Source organism: Hermetia illucens, chromosome 4, assembly GCF_905115235.1.
Source record: "Hermetia illucens chromosome 4, iHerIll2.2.curated.20191125, whole genome shotgun sequence".
In the NCBI taxonomy this organism is placed as follows: Eukaryota; Metazoa; Arthropoda; class Insecta; order Diptera; family Stratiomyidae; genus Hermetia; species Hermetia illucens.
The window spans coordinates 16979224-16996061 of record NC_051852.1 but is presented as its reverse complement, the minus strand read 5'-3'; the positions used below and the strand labels follow the sequence as shown (position 1 = coordinate 16996061).

The 16838-nt window shown below is 45.3% G+C and overlaps 1 protein-coding gene across 5 annotated transcripts in view; it reads left to right on the top strand.

The window, feature by feature from the left end:
• The window catches only part of LOC119654167 (amyloid-beta-like protein), a 92267-nt gene that overhangs the window by 48739 nt on the left and 26690 nt on the right, over positions 1-16838 (top strand). The window lies entirely within an intron of this gene.

The following is a 16838-nucleotide window of genomic DNA, read 5'->3' as shown; positions in this document are numbered from 1 at the left end:
TATGTATGGCCTTCTGGTACTGGCTCTGGAGCAGGACACCAGTGGACCTTCGCTTCTTAGCCGGTTTCCGGCGACCGACGGTCTTGTCGGTTTCCACTTTCGAGGGATCCCCCGACGCTGAGGGTTTCAGGTTAGGAGTACTCACTGTACCCAGCTTGGGTGCTCTGAGGTGGCGGGGAGGAAGACGGGGTGGCAACCCTGTCGTCTGAACCAAAACCAAGTAGCCCAGGAGAACCTCCACGTGGTGGCACCGGGAAACGCTGTATCACACTGGCTTGCCGGCCGTAATGCAGTAGGCGAATGCTCCGAGGCCTAGCAAGGGCGATCAGACCTGAGTCTGCACGGGGACTCATCTGAAGGGGTAAGGGTCTTGTTTGAAACTGAAGGTGCCCAAGGTATTCAGAGTTCGCATACTAAAGACCAAGCTCTCCATTGGCCACACAGCCCTCGGCGTATGCTGTTCCACCTTGGCTTGGGGTCTTATTAGCACCTTCTCCGGTGCAGGGAGGACGATCCCCGGGCTGTTGCTTCGGTCCATCCCCCGCCAGATCTACTTGCCCCTAACACATGCCCGATCCTCGTCAGTTGAATGAGCCTACTCCCAGCCCGGTCCTACGCACTCTTGGTCCGCCTGAAGACGGTTTCCAATGACCACCACGAGGAGGTCGTGTGAGGACTTGCGAATTATGCAACTCTAACCTGAAGCATAATCAGACCCGGCCGTCATTTGAAGAGTATCTAAGCTTAATTGAAAAACGAGTCTAGTTGGGTATCTCTTAAATTAGAGAGAGTTTCATCTACATCCCTTATTTACTGCAACTCAAAGGCATACAAGCGAGTATCTTTCTTTGGAATAAATTGAATGCAAAAGTTCCTATGCTGCAATCAACTCTTTCAGTCCTTCTAACTAATAAAAGCCGATACTGTGCATTCAATTCCGGCCTTGTATTCAAACCTTTCCTTCCAGAAATATCCAAAACCGGAAAACCTTTTTGCCTACAGAAATATTGTGATTGAAGTCCTTTCACTATCAATTTTCCATCAGGTCTTCTAACTGATTTCGTTTTTCTCCTTAATAAATGCTCTTTCGATTTTTTGTTGTGATATAGCCTGTGGCGAGCATATGCTTCCTGCGTAGAAAATCCTTTTACTGTATTCCCCAACAATGTCGAACTTCAATTGGTGAGAAGCAGAGAATACAATGCGTTGCTGTAGCTTCTATTGTATATGGTATCTACGATTCTGCAAGTTATCGCAAGTGTGTAATAGCTTCAAGCCAATTTGAGTCCTTGGAGTTAGAGCGCTAGTGCAGTTATTCGTATGAACACACACTTGTACATTTCGGTACCAAGGATCCCGGCTGACTTTCTACTGCAGCATCATATTTTGTGTAGCTCACAGAGTGGCAGATACTACAGGTTACAGCAACGCATTGGGAACTGGCCTTCAGTCCTGCCATGGGTCAATATCGAGAACTTTCTCCACATTGCGTGACTAGCGTCAATTTTTCGATTGGCGTGGTAATGGTTTTAGTTTGGAGCCAAGAAGTTGTTTGAGGGTTCGTTCTTTGTTTCAAGTTGATGAGCTTTATTGTTCCGCTTATATAGATACTTGTATACCTATGGATATATAGAACGGAGAATTGAACAAATGAGCTCATAGACCAAACGCAACCCATGTTGCTGCTTTCGGATTATTAATAGGATTCTGCAGGTCTATACATAGTTCGTAAATTACAAAGAATGCTTGGTCAACTTTATGCTGAAGTTGTTCAAGGGAATTTATTGAAACAGGCTCAGAGTTCCTGAAAAATTATCTCGCATGCAAAACCGATTACAATAATTGAAAACACACATATGTCCCTATAGAAATTGCCTTTCCCAAGCGACCCAACAAACCATAAATTATTATTTTTTTAACAAAGCGTACTCCCGCCCGTTCGAGCCCAAGCAAACCATTTCGCCCACACCCAACTATATCTTCTTGAACATATGGAAAATATGTTGGTGTAGGATTGATGCACTCAGGAAAGAAGATAGTAAATATGAAAATTTAACGTTATTTCATATGAGCGTATGCTATTTTGCAATTCACCATGGCAAACACGAGGGTCGAGCCGGGGGACGAAAAACTACTTCAGGTCTCATTTAATATACAATGCTGTAAAGGTAAACCTGGAGTTCATTATATTCGTTGCAGCGATATTTTGATCAATGGCAAATGGAAAGCAGAACGATATGTTTAAATGAGCGACTGCGAGCTGTGCTTTTCATTAATTGAATATTTATTTCGTCGTGAATTTAACAAATCCGTGGGATCATTTTCGATGGGGCTCATACAAGAAGCCAACATTGCTATACATTTAAATGGGAGTAGTTACTTTCGACAAATAAAAACTTAAGCTGGATCAGGTTGAATATTAAACAGTCGTCTCGACACTGGCTCCCAAAGTTGATTATGCCAAAAATGCAACGATCGACGTCGTTATCTAGGTGTTCCCGGCGGCTCAGAAATTCATTAGACGAGACTGTGTCTTCCGAAAAGGCACTTCCTACTGTGCCTAACAGTGTAGCCTCAACATCATCTCAGGAGTCTATGCACCAGGCCTCTCAATCTGTGTTGATTTCGTCGGCAATGCCTTCCTACATCATGGTTGCTTCCACTGGTTCTATACCCCTGATCCAGCGGCCCCTATGCGACGAGTTACGGTCCACCGAGCCCCCGATCCTGTCTCGCTCCATTGCGCCTACAACGGGTCAATATCCGCAGCAAGTCACGAATCAGAACACAGCTGCCCCCATTTTTGACATCGTTCCTGTCGCCAACGAAGCTCCCCTTCCCGCCGCTGCCATATATCCTGGCACTTCATCCATCCATACCAATGGCCCCAAGCTAAAGGTGGCGTCCCCACCTAAACAGTTCTTTCTACGGACGATGTTCTGGAGTATATAAAGAGCAAAGCTGGTTTACTTTCTCCTCTGTCCTGCATTAAACTGACAAAAGACAACAACACCGACCGGGTGATTGCGTCTTTCAAGATTACTTATCCACACGAAGTTGATGCCCTCGGCAACCCTTCTTTCTGGCCTGAAGGTGTATTCATCAAGCCATACAAGCGCCCCAATTCGCTGGTAAATTTCAGGGCAACCCGTCTGCCTCGCCGAGCTATATAACTGGATCCATGTTTACTGTCCGTTTGTTTTATCAGAACGTTAGGGGTTTTAAAACCAAGCTGAGGGCCTTCAATTTATCCGCGGTGGCTCAACAACACCATTCCATCTGTATCTCCGAAATCTGGTCTCTGAGCTCCCCGAAGGGTACTCCACTTTTCGCTGTAACAGGGACCGAGATGCATCTCGTAAGTCCACCGGCGGTGGGATCCTAATTGCAATAAAAGATACACTCCTCGCCGAATTCGTCTTCTCCTCCTCTTCGTGTCTCCCCGCCCAACTCCCTCCCGCTCATTGTATCTTGTGTATATGTCCCCTGTGCTAGCCTTTCTCACCTGTATGAAGAATTGTTTGACGGTTTGTCCGGACCCCTTACCGTCAGATTCCCTTCCTAATTGCAATAAAAGATACACTCCCCGCCGAATTCGTCTTCTCCTCCTCTTCGTGTCTCCCCGCCCAACACCCTCCCGCTCATTGTATCTTGTGTATATGTCCCCTGTGCTAGCCTTTTTCACCTGTATGAAGAATTGTTTGACGGTTTGTCCGGACCCCTTACCGTCAGATTCCCTTCCCTCCCTTTCTTCTTTTGTGGAGATTTTAACCTCCCCATGCACCACTGGCCTAATCATCGTTGCCTTCCAATTCCTTCCAACAACCTCTCCCATTCTTCCCTCCCACTTTCTTCCTTCATGAACACTTGTCTGGCTCTGAATTTCAATACCACCAAAAACTCTTCGAGCCGCACTCTCGATCTCTTCCTTTCTAACCTCCCCGAGCGCAACCTCTCTTTATTTCCTTGCGCATCCCCGTATGTCAAAACTGACGCTTACCACCCCGTGGTTGACTTTGAAGCGGAGCTCCCTCATTCAAAATTCAAAACCAAGCGTAAATCCACTAAGTTCAACTCCGACGGTCTGAACTCAGCTTTAGCGTTTTTCAACTGGGTACATATATTAAGCAACTCATCGTGCGATCAAGCTCTAAACACCTTTTACAATATCCTGTCCGATCCCCTCTCCTGTTATGTCCATCGTTATCCTCTCTGCTTACGTTCGTACCCAACTTGGTTCACAACGGAAACTCTTATTAACATTCGCTTGAAACATACACTGCGGAAAAAGTTTCGGGCTTCTAAGAATGTCGTCGACCTTGCTTACTTGAAGGCTATTTGCTCTACTGTGAAGTCAATGGTCAGAAAAGCGCGTAAAAAGTACTTGCCCGCGGTAACTTAAAACCCTTTTGGTCGCACGCTCGCACAATTCTCGTAATCCCACCCCTTCCCCTCCCCCTTCTTCTATTAGCTTCGTTGTCTCCATTGCCAACTCCCCACAACAATCCTGCGGCCTTCTCTGCACCTACTTCTCTTCAGTGTTTTCACCCTGGAGCCCTCCACCCTCTACACGTCTCATAACTGCAGACTACTCCGAATTTCTAGCCAGTCCTCTCCTTACGCCTTCCTTAGTTGAGTTCCTCATTGGTAATCTTGACCCCAATGTCGGACCTGGCCCCGATGGTCTTCCTAATTTCTTCCTCCTTAACTGTAGACAACACATTTCCCTCCCAATGAGTATAATCTACAACAAAAGTCTAGATGAATGCTACTTTCCCCGTCTCTGGAAAGAGGCCCTTATTATTCCTATCCTTAAGAGCGGAGACCCTTGCTACTATCGCTCCATTTCTCTTCTCTCCTCTTGCTCCAAAATCCTGGAAAGATACATCAACGTCATTGTCAAAGAGCAGCATGGTTTAGTGAAACATATTATAGATCAACGACTTCAAACCTTCTGGTCTTTACCAACTTTGTTGCTAAATGCTTGAATTCACGACGGCTATTTATACCGATTTCTCCAAAGCCTTTGATACCGTTGACGATAACATTCTCCTCTCTAAACTTTCATTACTAGACTTCTCTCCCTCAGTCATCTCCTGGCTTTCCTCCTATCTCTCATACCGTCCCTTCAAAGTTCCTTTTCATGGTTACTCATCTCGTTCCTTCTCTCCTTCCTCTGGTGTTCCCCAAGGCTTTATTCTCGGGCCGCTACTTTTCCCCTTTTTTATCAATGACCTCGCCTCCATCCTCGCCTGCCCGTATTTGCTTTACACAGACGACCTTAAATTGTTTGCCTCTGGTTCGCCTCCGTTGGACTGTGCTCTCTTAACGGCCAAACTTGATAATTATGTCCGTTGGTGTTCGGTCAACGAGCTAACAATGAATGCCAACAAATGCCACTGGATGCACTATTCCCTTAAACCCTCCCCAACACCTTTTTCCTATTTTTTCAGTGGACAACCACTTTCACTACTGACCTCCTTCAAAGACCTGGGTGTAATATTCGACGACAAATTTCGTTTCAATTCCCACTTCGTTGACATCATCAATAGAGCTTCCAAAATGTCTGGTTTTATCATGCGTTCCTCCTCCGACTTTATCTCAATCCAGCCCTCCTTAACACTCTTCAATTCCTTTGTCAGAAAAATCCTTGAATATTGCTGTGTAGTCTGGTCCGCCTTCAGCATCTGTGACTACCACGCTCTTGAAGTTGTACAATGCAAATTCACTCGGACCCTCTTTTACAAAAAGAACCTTCCACGGGTTGATTATCCGTCACGACTCTGCACCCTCAATATCCCCTCCCTATAGCAACGCCGTATCTTCCTTGATATGCGTACTTTTTTCAAACTCTAAAATTGTCTGATGGATTGCTCCGTCAACTCGGATATTTACTTCCCGTATCGCCTCGTCGTATAACGCACGTAGTGCGGACATTTTTTATGTACCCTTCGTGGAGCTCGAGATTTACTTCCACTCTCCGATCCCGAGGCGTTGCTGGTCCTACAATGCCCTACAGCTTGGGTCCTTTGACTCTGTTTCCCTCTCTAGCTTTAAGCGTAAAATAAGCCATTAACTTGGTCCTCCCTCTGAGGACAATATGTAATATGGAATTGGTTTTCTGTGTATTGTCCTCATTAAATAAATAAATAAATAAAAGCAACCAAAGCCGCATATAGGCTCCATACGATTGGGGCGTGGAAAGGTGGCCAATCACACGGTCATGCGTCTATCTGGAAATTCCTTGGCAAACATCCGGTAGCCCTGATGCCGACCGACCATATGGTTTCCGCATTCGTCTTTGAAAAGACATACACTGTCGTAATCACGGAAAGAGAAGAATGGTCGACAAATGGCCACGAGTTTTTTCAGATTACAGACTTAATAATCTTCACCGACGGGTCAGTCATGGAGGGCGGATCGGGCGCATGGGTGTTCTCGGGGAATCCGATTATAGAACTGGCCCGACCCCTCGGAAAAATGACGACCATATTTCAGGCGGAGATATATGCATTTCATTGGTAGCAGAAGAATGTCTGCGACAAAAGTGGAGGGGTCTCAACATTCGAATCTGTTCCGACATGAAAGTCCTGGGGGTTTAACGTGAGTACTTGCCGTGTAGGCATAATCCCACGGTCCTATTCGGACACGGATTGGTTTTGGGACCACAATCAGAGCCCCGCCATGACTGGCACAGCGGTATTGATTTATACTGAGTGCAGGCTCCGCATTCATACCAGTGGATACAAGGCCTATCTAACATCTCTGCCGCAACTAAGGGGTACGGCACCCGAGTTGTACAGCGCAACTCCACGCTTGAGCTTCGAGGAGCTCGGCCGGCGATGTAGGCATAACCACAACCACCATGAAACTCCCACGAGGGGGCCAACCGCAAATTACCGGGCCGAGAACACGTCCTCCAGGGATTTTCCTGGAGCATATGTTCTCAGAGGGCCGTCCCGGTTCCCATGGTATCAGATAACCTTCGGTGAGACTTCGTGGCCAAAGCCACTTCAGATGAGTCACTTGCAGACTCGGGTCTGATCGCCCTCCTCGAGTACGTTGGGACGGTACTCCCCAACGGGTTGACTGGAATCTGTTCCGACAGTCGGGCGGCAATATCAGCACTGTGGATGCCGGGGAACTCTAACATCGCTGGTAATGAGGAGGCTCACAGACTGGCTCGCCGAGGGTCTGGATCCACAATGGTGGGGCCAGAATCAGCTCTTGAAATCTGACCATCTACTGTCAAGTCTACTCTGAAGGGTGAAATTGTAAGGATTCACGCAGCCGAGTGGAGAAATTTAGACCCTTTCCGGCAGGCGAACATCCTTGTGAAAGAGCCTAGGGCCACTAGAGCGGCATTTTTGTTGTCCCTTAAGAAGTGGGACATGAAAACCCTAGTAGGACTTTTAATGGGACATTGCTCCTTAAACTACCATATGGAGAAGATAGGGTAGTGGTTTCGGCTATGTGCAGCCAATATGAGGAGGAGGAGGAGACGGCCTTGCACTTTTTATGCAGTTGCCCGGCATTCTCGAATCTCAGACGAAGACACCTTGGCAAGGCTTTCTCCAATGAAGAATCTGCATACTCTTTGCTTCTGGAGAATGTTCCCAGATTAGCTAAAGCCTGCGAACACCGTAGGCGGGAAGCCCTTGAATAGGGGATTTATGGGGATAGTACAATGGGCCTAACAATGGCCTGAGTGCTCGGAGCTACGGCTCTCCCCAGTAAACTAAACTAAACTAAGCTGGATCAGGTTGAATATTAAACAGTCGTCTCGACACTGGCTCCCAAAGTTGATTATGTCTTTTTCCACTGGAATTTGATATTCCATAATGCTATGTTCATAAAACCCGGAATATCTACTCAAAAATATATTTCGTGGTTTTATAGTTTCCTCACAAATGAAAAACTTTACTACCGCATGGGGTTTCAGCTTCATAAATTTCAACCAAGACCTAGATACGTCTACGGTTACAGTTGTTTACTGTATGATAATCCCTCAGATACTTGCTTGAGGATATCTAATTAGTGGCAGGTATGGTAGACAGAAACTTCCAAATCTCTCCAAACTACAGCAAATTTTGTGTCAGATGTTATGATTAAGTTGTTTATTTTCTTTATCTCGGATTGAAGCTCACGACCGGAGTCATGAAGTCAAGTCAGAAGGCTATAATATCTGGATTTCACATTAAAGTTTGTTCTACAGTGTCAGGATTCCGGAATATGATGTTTTAGGGCATTCATACAAAATGGAAAGAATTTCCCGGGAGTGTACAAACACATATCCATGTTTGACTGTTAGTCTGGCTTTCCACTCAATGAAAATACGCAGCAAAAACTAAATTTGAGTACGTTCCGTCCAATACATTTTCTGTATTTCGGTTTTCAGTCTCACTTGAACAAACTCAAATAGAGATTGGGACTAAATTGAGGTGAAAATTCAAACCAAACGCCACATATAGCATCAGTTACACTTACGTGAATGGCGTTGAATGTTTGCAGTTACACCCACAATTTTGTTGGAACGTTCACATTTCAAATGCATTTGAAAGAATGTCTATTGAACTGTAAGCTATGAATTTACTCTTTACTTAACATACTATGGGGAGCCGTGTAGTCGTTGCGATGGATTGAGAATTTTAATTCAATTCAAATGTTCTTCGTAGGCACTAAACGGTTGGGTGAGGGAAAAAATTCTTACGTAATATTGAGGCTAAGGGACTTTTAAGACAATGCAATTGTATGAGGTGGAGGAGAAGCAAGGCCTCTGAGCACTCAGACCTCGAAAAAAATGCTGTAGTTACCTTTTGATAGCTATTCTCCAATATCCAAATAACTTGAATTTTTTTGTTTGAGGACTGAGGGAGTCCTGCGCCCGCATCGATTTTGTGACGGACCGGACTACTTCGGAAGCAACCTCTCTTGTGATCCACAAACCCCTCTTTTTGGGTTAAACACCCAAGTTATTCAAATAAAATGACTGATGGTCAACCAGTCGTTCTCTATGGTTCTGAATGTTTATCGACTATAAAAGACAATGAACGGCGTCTTGCGGTAATGGAGACGAAGATGCTTCCTTGGACTAGTGGCGTCACACGTTTAGATCACATCCGAAATGAGGATATCCGCGATCGTTATGGGGTTGCACCGATCGTGGAAAATTTGCGAGAGAGGTGTCTTCGATGGTATGGTCACGCAATTCGTGCCAATGAGAATTCACATGCCAAGATTGCTCTGAACATCGAAGTCAACGGTAAACGACCAAAAGGCAGACCGAAACAACGGTGGCTTGATACGCTAGATGGGGATTTAAAAGCCTTAAGATTGCACCCAGATCAGGCATTCGATAGAGCCAAATGGCGAAGCCGATCACGACGAGCCGACCCCGCTTATGAACGGGACAAACGCTGAAGAAAAAGAAGAAGATGGTTTTGTGCAGGGCACAGGCAACTCACCAGACTCAGTCTGTCATCAAGTGGTAGCGGACTCAGAACTCTCTCCACAAAAAATTCTCTTTGGCCTAGTTTAGGTCTGAACACATGACAGATTTCACTTAAATATAATTCGTTTCATATCGTGTTTGCAATTATATATAAATAGAGCGATTACAACCTGTCGCCACTTCCAGTCACGGCACTCCCAGGGCAGAGGTGAGACAGCGTCTGATGAGATGCCTTTGCTCTGCATAAAACTGTCAGTAAATTTTTTTGAATAAATTGCAATGATTCGTACTATTGACTAGTATAATACTATTTCCAAGACAAGTTAACAAAGCAATTTTTATACCTCCCCAACAAAAAAGGATGATATTCTACCTAGAACTTCTTGCTGAAGAGTACGCAAACAGCGGTGAATTCTAAATTGGACTGCAAAATTTACCAGAAGGGTGTCTGACTTTATCATCACCTGGTTTTAGAATTGCAGTTAGTTTGCTAGTTTTGGTGCACCTAACACTGTATTTAATTGATTTTTTTATGTAAAGGAAAAACATCGAAAACTGCAGTAAGCGCTTTAACCTGATGAAATGACACCTCTAGTATACCTGCGGGAACGTCAATAGGTGATTAATACCATTAAAATTTCAAGTTTCCTTTGACGGCGCGAGGGTTTGTGCGATATTCGCAAATTCATAGGTAGTGTTACATATCGCTGCAATGCCACGATCACTGATGTGGCGCATTGTTGGATCAGCACACTAAGATGTTGGCTGCTATTCAACAGTTCGTTGATTCGTCATTCAATATAGTGCTGCATGGAAATTTTCCACCTGCCGTTTCTTCCGTTCGGTCCGACCACGAGCAATCAATCACCAGACCACCAGTCCCAGCTCTTTCAACATAAGCCGAGCAAAATTATCCCCATGGAACTGGTGCTATACCCAAAGTGCCGCGCCCACTCTCTATAACATCTCAAAGCGTCGTGCGTCAAAGTATTATATCTGAGGGTTTGGTTGTCACCAAGCATACACCTTCTGCTGCGTTAAGCAGTGCTTCTTTAACAGCCATTTCTTCTGGGACATTGGGTCGTCGAGTTTCCGATGAGGGATCAACCACTGTCGCAGATATTAATATCCACATACCAGATCTGCCAGTGACATTAAACGGCGATGCCTCAACAGCCCCTCACTCAAATCACGTTTCGACTTGCTCTACACCACCGGTGCAGCAGTCTTCAAAGGATAAGTTGGCAACACATTGTCCTACTTCTACGTCCACGTTTGATTCATCTTTACGCATCGTTATACCTCCCAAACAATTATTTGTCTCGAGGCTTGCCGAAGACGTATCGATCCTCGGATGGCATCCTGACTTATATTAAAGATAAACTGGGATACTTAAGTTAACGAGTGACAACAATCCTGGCCGAATCATAGCATCATTCAAAATTACCTACCCACATTACTTGAAAGGATTAAATCAGCTGTCGTTTTGGTCCCCCGACGTTTTCATCAAGGATTTTCAGCGACAAACTCACCATGTATGTATGTGTGATGGGGAGAAGCTACAGCTTCTGAGCCTTCAGGCCGTGTTGACCCGTTGCGGATTCGTTAACGTATCGCAGGATTTCCGTTAGTGGATGTGATGCTACCCATCGCAACTGGAGAACATCGTCACCTAAGATCTGATGCCTGATGCGTCCATAGGCGGGGCATTCACATAGGATTCCGCTTCCTCATTACAGGAGAGACACGTATCATCTTGAGTAATTTCTATTGTGAACATATGCCCAGTTAGTGAATTATGGCCTGCCAGAATGCCCACAATACTCTTGCAGGTCCTCCTGTTTTTTGACAGGATAAATTTTGCGGTAAGCATGTTTGGTCCTGGCAGAAAAAGTTTGGTGTGTCGAGCAGCATTTAGGTTCTGCCACCCGTGATTGTGGGAATTTAGTTTTCAGTTTTTACTGATACTTCAGTTATGTTACTGATACTCCAATTGCTGGTTCCGGTCCTGGTATGGGGGAGATTGACCCATCTTTCGTTAAAGGATTCGAGATTTCATTTCTCTCTACGCCACAGTGAACCGGTACCCAGAGTAGATCCACCGTATTGAATCTAGAGATAGAGGTCAAACGATTTCTGCATTCTTGAACGGTTTTCGAGGTGATCAAAGGACTACTCAACACCCTCAATGCAGCTTGGCTATCACTGCAAATTGCGATGCGCCTGCCCTTGAACCGCTCGTCAATCACCCAGTCTGCCGCCCTTAGGATCGCATAAACTTCGGCTTAAAAAGCCGTTGCATATTGTTCCAAAGGAAAAGCCCACTTCTCGTTTTTATTCGAGAGGTAGACTCCGACTCCAGAACCCTCTTCTGTTTTTGAGTCATCGGTGTAGAAGACTTCCGTATATCCCACCATGCATTCCTCTGGGATTTCCCAGTTCTTTCTACGTTTCAGGATAACGTCATATCTTCTACCAAACGTATATATTGAGACCCGAGAATCGGAAAGCATTGTAAGAACTGAACTCAGTACTCCCAGTAACTTTGCCAATGCTCAGTGCCCCTCACATCCGTTATATTCCCGTAGATCTAATCGAATTAGTCTATGAGCTGCTCTCATTGCAGTGCTTTGAATAAATATGTACATCATCATCAACGGCGCAACAACCGGTATCCGGTCTAGGCCTGCCCTAATAAGGTACTCCAGATATCCCGGTTTTGCGCCGAGGTCCACCAATTCGATATCCCTAAAAGCTGTCTGGCGTCCTGATCCACGCCACCACTCCATGTCAGGCAGGATCTTCCTCGTCTTCTTTTTCTACCATAGATATTGCCCTTATAGACTTTCCGGGCTGGATCATCCTCATCCATATGGATTAAGTGATCCGCCCACCGTAGCTTATTGAGCCGGATTTTATCCACAACCTGAAGGTCATGGTATCGCCCATAGATTTCGTCGTTATGTAGACTACGGAATCGTCTATCCTCATGTAGGGGGCCAAAAATTCTTCGGAGGATTCTTCTCTCGAACGCGGCCAAGAGTTCGCAATTCTTCTTGCCAAGAACCCAAGTCTTCGAGGAATATATGATGACTGGCAAGATCATTGTCTTGTACAGTAAGAGTTTTGACCCTATGGTGAGACATTTCGAGCGAACTAGTTTTTAAGGTTTTGTGTGAAATAAAACCTTATTAGAATCTGGTCGGTGTCTGCCTGTCCGTCTGTCTGTCTTTCTTTTTTGAGGAGGAGGAGGGATCTTCAAAAGACACTGGTCTGGACCCACCAGGGTGTGGGATTTTTACCCACTAAAACCATCACCGACTCCCTCCCTGCCCCGCGGAACCAACATAAGGTATTTCATCACGGGGCGGCGTCAGCTCCTCTCCTCTGCTTTTCGCAGTTTATTTTGGATAGATGCGATCATGGAGTTGACCGCATCCCAATTCTGCCGCATTTTCGGCACCAGATTTTCTGGTACCAGCACCTCTGTTAGAGTCTCCTCTAGATTCCTTCTTTCTTCCACAAATCTCGTGGCAGTGGAAGAATACATAAACTGCGTCCTCTGAGACTCCATCGCAATTTGGACAGTCGGGTGAGGTCTCCAATTTAAACCTGTGCAGGTGTTGGAGATATCTTCCATGCCCCGTGAGAAACTGGGTAAGATTATAATTAATCTCATCGTGTCGTCTCTCCTCCCACTCCTTGATGGCAAGAATGAGTCTGTGAGTCCACCGACCCCTCCCCGAGTGTTCCTACCGCTCCTGCCATCTATTTATGGATCTCTCCCTTTCAGCGTTCTTCGTCTGCTTTGGGGGAAATATTAGCTTCGCAATGTATATGTTCGCTATCTCATCTGCCAAAATGTCAATTGGCATCATTCCAGAGATGACAAATGCTGCATCATCTGACACAGTCCTGAAGGCAGAGCATACCCTCAGGGCTGTCCTCCTGTAGACTGCATTCAGTTTGTTAGTGTTAACTTACATCCGCAACGCCTCCCTCCAAACTGGGGTTGCATAGAACATGATCGAGGTCACCACCCTGGCTATAAGCAACCTAGAGGTAGGCCGTGGCCCTCCCACTTTCTGCATCATCCTTGCCAGGGTCATACTTACAGTTGATGATTTGTCGCAAACATACTGCATATGTTGCTAATAGCTAAGCTTCCTGTCTATCGCCACCCCCAAGTATTTGATGGTCGGCTTGGAAGTGATGATATGATTCCCGATTCTAATACAGGCGTAATTTCGGTGCTTGGTGATGAGGACCGCTTCTGTTTTTTTCCTCTGCAAGTGTCAGACTAGAGCTCTCTAACCAACTTTTAACAGCACCGATTGCCTCGCTTGAGTATAACTCAACATATTCGAGATGCTTTGCGACAACAACCAGCGCTACGTCGTCGGCGAAACTCACCATTGTGGCTTCCCTCGGAGGGGGAAGATTAAGTACATTGTTGTACATGATGTTCCACAATAATGGGCCCAATACGGAGCCTTGCGGGATACCCGCGGAAACAACGTGCTCCAGTGTCATACCAGAACCTTCTTTCAGTTAAATAACTATCGACGACAGCAGCGAGATAGGCAGGAATACCAACCTTCGCTGAAGATTTCCGTATTAGATTCCAATTGACCGAATTGAATGCATTTTTCACATCCAGGGTTACTACCACGCAATATTTGCTGGTACTACCTTTTCCGTGAATTGTATCTTCGGCCAAGCCAGTAGCCAATTTGATGGGGTCAATGGTTGATTTGGCTTTACGGAATCCAATACTGCCGATCTGAAAAGTCGCCTTGGGTCTCAACAACCGGGAGTAGTCTATTATAGATTACCCGCTCTAACATTTTCCCGACAGTGTCCAAAAGACATATGGGTCGGTATAAGGATGGTTCACCTGGAGGTTTACCAGGCTTAGGCAGAAGTACCAATTTCTGCCGCTTCCATACCGCTGGAAATATCCCCTCGGATAGGCACGTTTTGAACAACTCAGCAAATATGTTCAGTCTGGATTTCACGGCAAGCTTAAGGGCCTTATACGGTACTCTGTCTAGGCCTGGCGCTTTATTGTCTTCTATTCTATCGCAGATCTCCAGCAACTGGTCTCTGATGACTGGCGGAATTGCCGGTGCTCTCCTCTTGCTGGGGGAATAATCCCTGGATGAGGGTAGGACACGTGATCTGTTAAGATGAACGACCTCTGAATTGTCCCATGACGATTTTATAAGCACTGCCCCACGGGTTTACGTCCGCTTCCGAACAAAGCTCCTTAAAGCATTTCGTCTTGCTTCGCTGGATGGCGAGTTTGAGGGTTTTGCGGGCTGCTTTATAGACGCGCTCTTTTTGCCTCTGATAGTCTCTACCTACCGCCCTCTGAGCCCCTCTTCTGGCTCGGTGGCAGGCTGATCGAAGGCCGGTCAGTTCATCATTCCACCAGTAGCTTGGTCTTCTACTGGGGAATAAGCACCTCCTAGGCATGGACACGTCACATGCTTTGGCGATGCATGCCGGCTCTTTCCGTAGAGACGCCTGTTTATCACACCTCTACGAAGGTCTGCTCATCCAAAGCTTTTGCAGACCAGCCTGAAATCTTTCTCAGTTCCGGGCATGATGGGTCTTTGCCCTGTGGCTGGACATATGTCTCAAAGAAGATTGCCTGGTGATCGCTGTGATTTGCAAAACTTACCAGAAGAGTGTCTGAAATTTTTTTCTTTGGTCGTTTCATTTGCTCTTGCTTTTAGAATTGCATTGTGTTTGCCAGTTTTGGTGCATTTAACATGGTATTTAGTTCATTTTTGTATGTAAAACAAAAGCATCGAAAGCTGCAGGTCGGAACTTTAATTTGTTGAGATCACAACTCTTGTATTCTGCGGGAACGTCATTAGACATAACAATAGACTGTGGGGATGCCTTGTATTTCATAAAGGAGTGCACAGGAAACAAAGTATCCCCTTCTGTTCCGCCTCTCTTTGCGTATGGTGAATTTAAGGGGGCTGGACAAAATGATATAAGTACTATGCGATGAAGTACGATTAAGTGCATGCTTGAACCATTGCTTTCGTGTAAATATACTGCGAGCGGTGAAATGTGTGGATCACTTCGACTTTGACATGGCGTTCGGTTTGCGGGGTCCTCTGACACGATGGTATGCTCTTCGAACGGCGGTATCTGCGCATACGACGGATATTAAAAAGGATTGTGGCCAGGCAATACAGTTGCTGTAGTTACCGCGGGAAAATTGTGCTTGAAAATCGACATTCTAGGTTAAGAGTGGTAGGACGATAGCTCAATCTCTCACGAGTCAGTTCGTTCGATTTTGGTCGATAATTTGGGTATGGCACGTGTCACCGGTAGAATTGTTGCAAAAGAGTTGGGTCTCCTTCAAAAGCATTATCGTAAACAGATCTCATTGGTCACTCTAGTTCATATCAATTCTCATTCTACATTCATGGAAAGGATAATATGCTATCCATGATGAAACATGGCTCTATGAATTTGACACGAAAGCAAGCCATCAGTCCAGAAAGACAAACAGTAATTCAAAGTTTAATGGGGCGCTGAAAAATATGGTTCGCGGTGGCTTTGGGGTCAGTCTCTTAGGTCGGACCCAGGGAGTTCTGGTTCCATATAAGTGACCTCATACGGTTCCTTACAAGACTGTCAGATGTGAACCACATGGTTACGGGCTTTAGATAAACTTCGGTTCGAATTGTAATATTGAGGGAATTTGACGTCAGGAGGCGGTCATCTTCTTCAGAAACTTCCATGAGCGTTCCTCAAACGGATATTTTAAGGTTACAAGTCCTAATTCCAAGGACCACTTGACAGCTTGTCGAATTCAACATGCTATCAACGAATATTTTCTTTGTCAATTGACTTCTCACAGATCGATTCTATGAAATGCAATACAATTTTCAATTTGTAATGACCTGCAAAACATATCTGGTATCGAAGTATTTCAAAAGGTTCAATCATTGTCCATATCAACAGGGTCGTCAAAGGTTAACATGCTTGGAAAATTGCCAGTACTCCCATCAGAAATATCTTTGATGTATTTTCAGTTTAATTTGTTTTTGTGTTCATTTCGAATATGTTTAAGCTTCCTCTCACACCCTTTTGAGGTGGTAAGTCGTCCTTTGTTTCAGACAATTCGATGCAAACGGTCGTGCTTCACTTCGAAAACAACCCAAAGTTTGTAAATTACAGATATTGGACTGCGAATGTTGTCCACCTTTTTGTGGGGTGGAGTTCCAGTCAATGGTGGGGGTGGTGTTTGTTGGGTGTTAGTTTGTTATTGTGATGTGCTGCAGAATGCAGTCAGTATTTGTAGTGGGGATTGTCTATTTGATATGCTTCTGTTAATTATATGCACAGTTTCCAAGCTTAT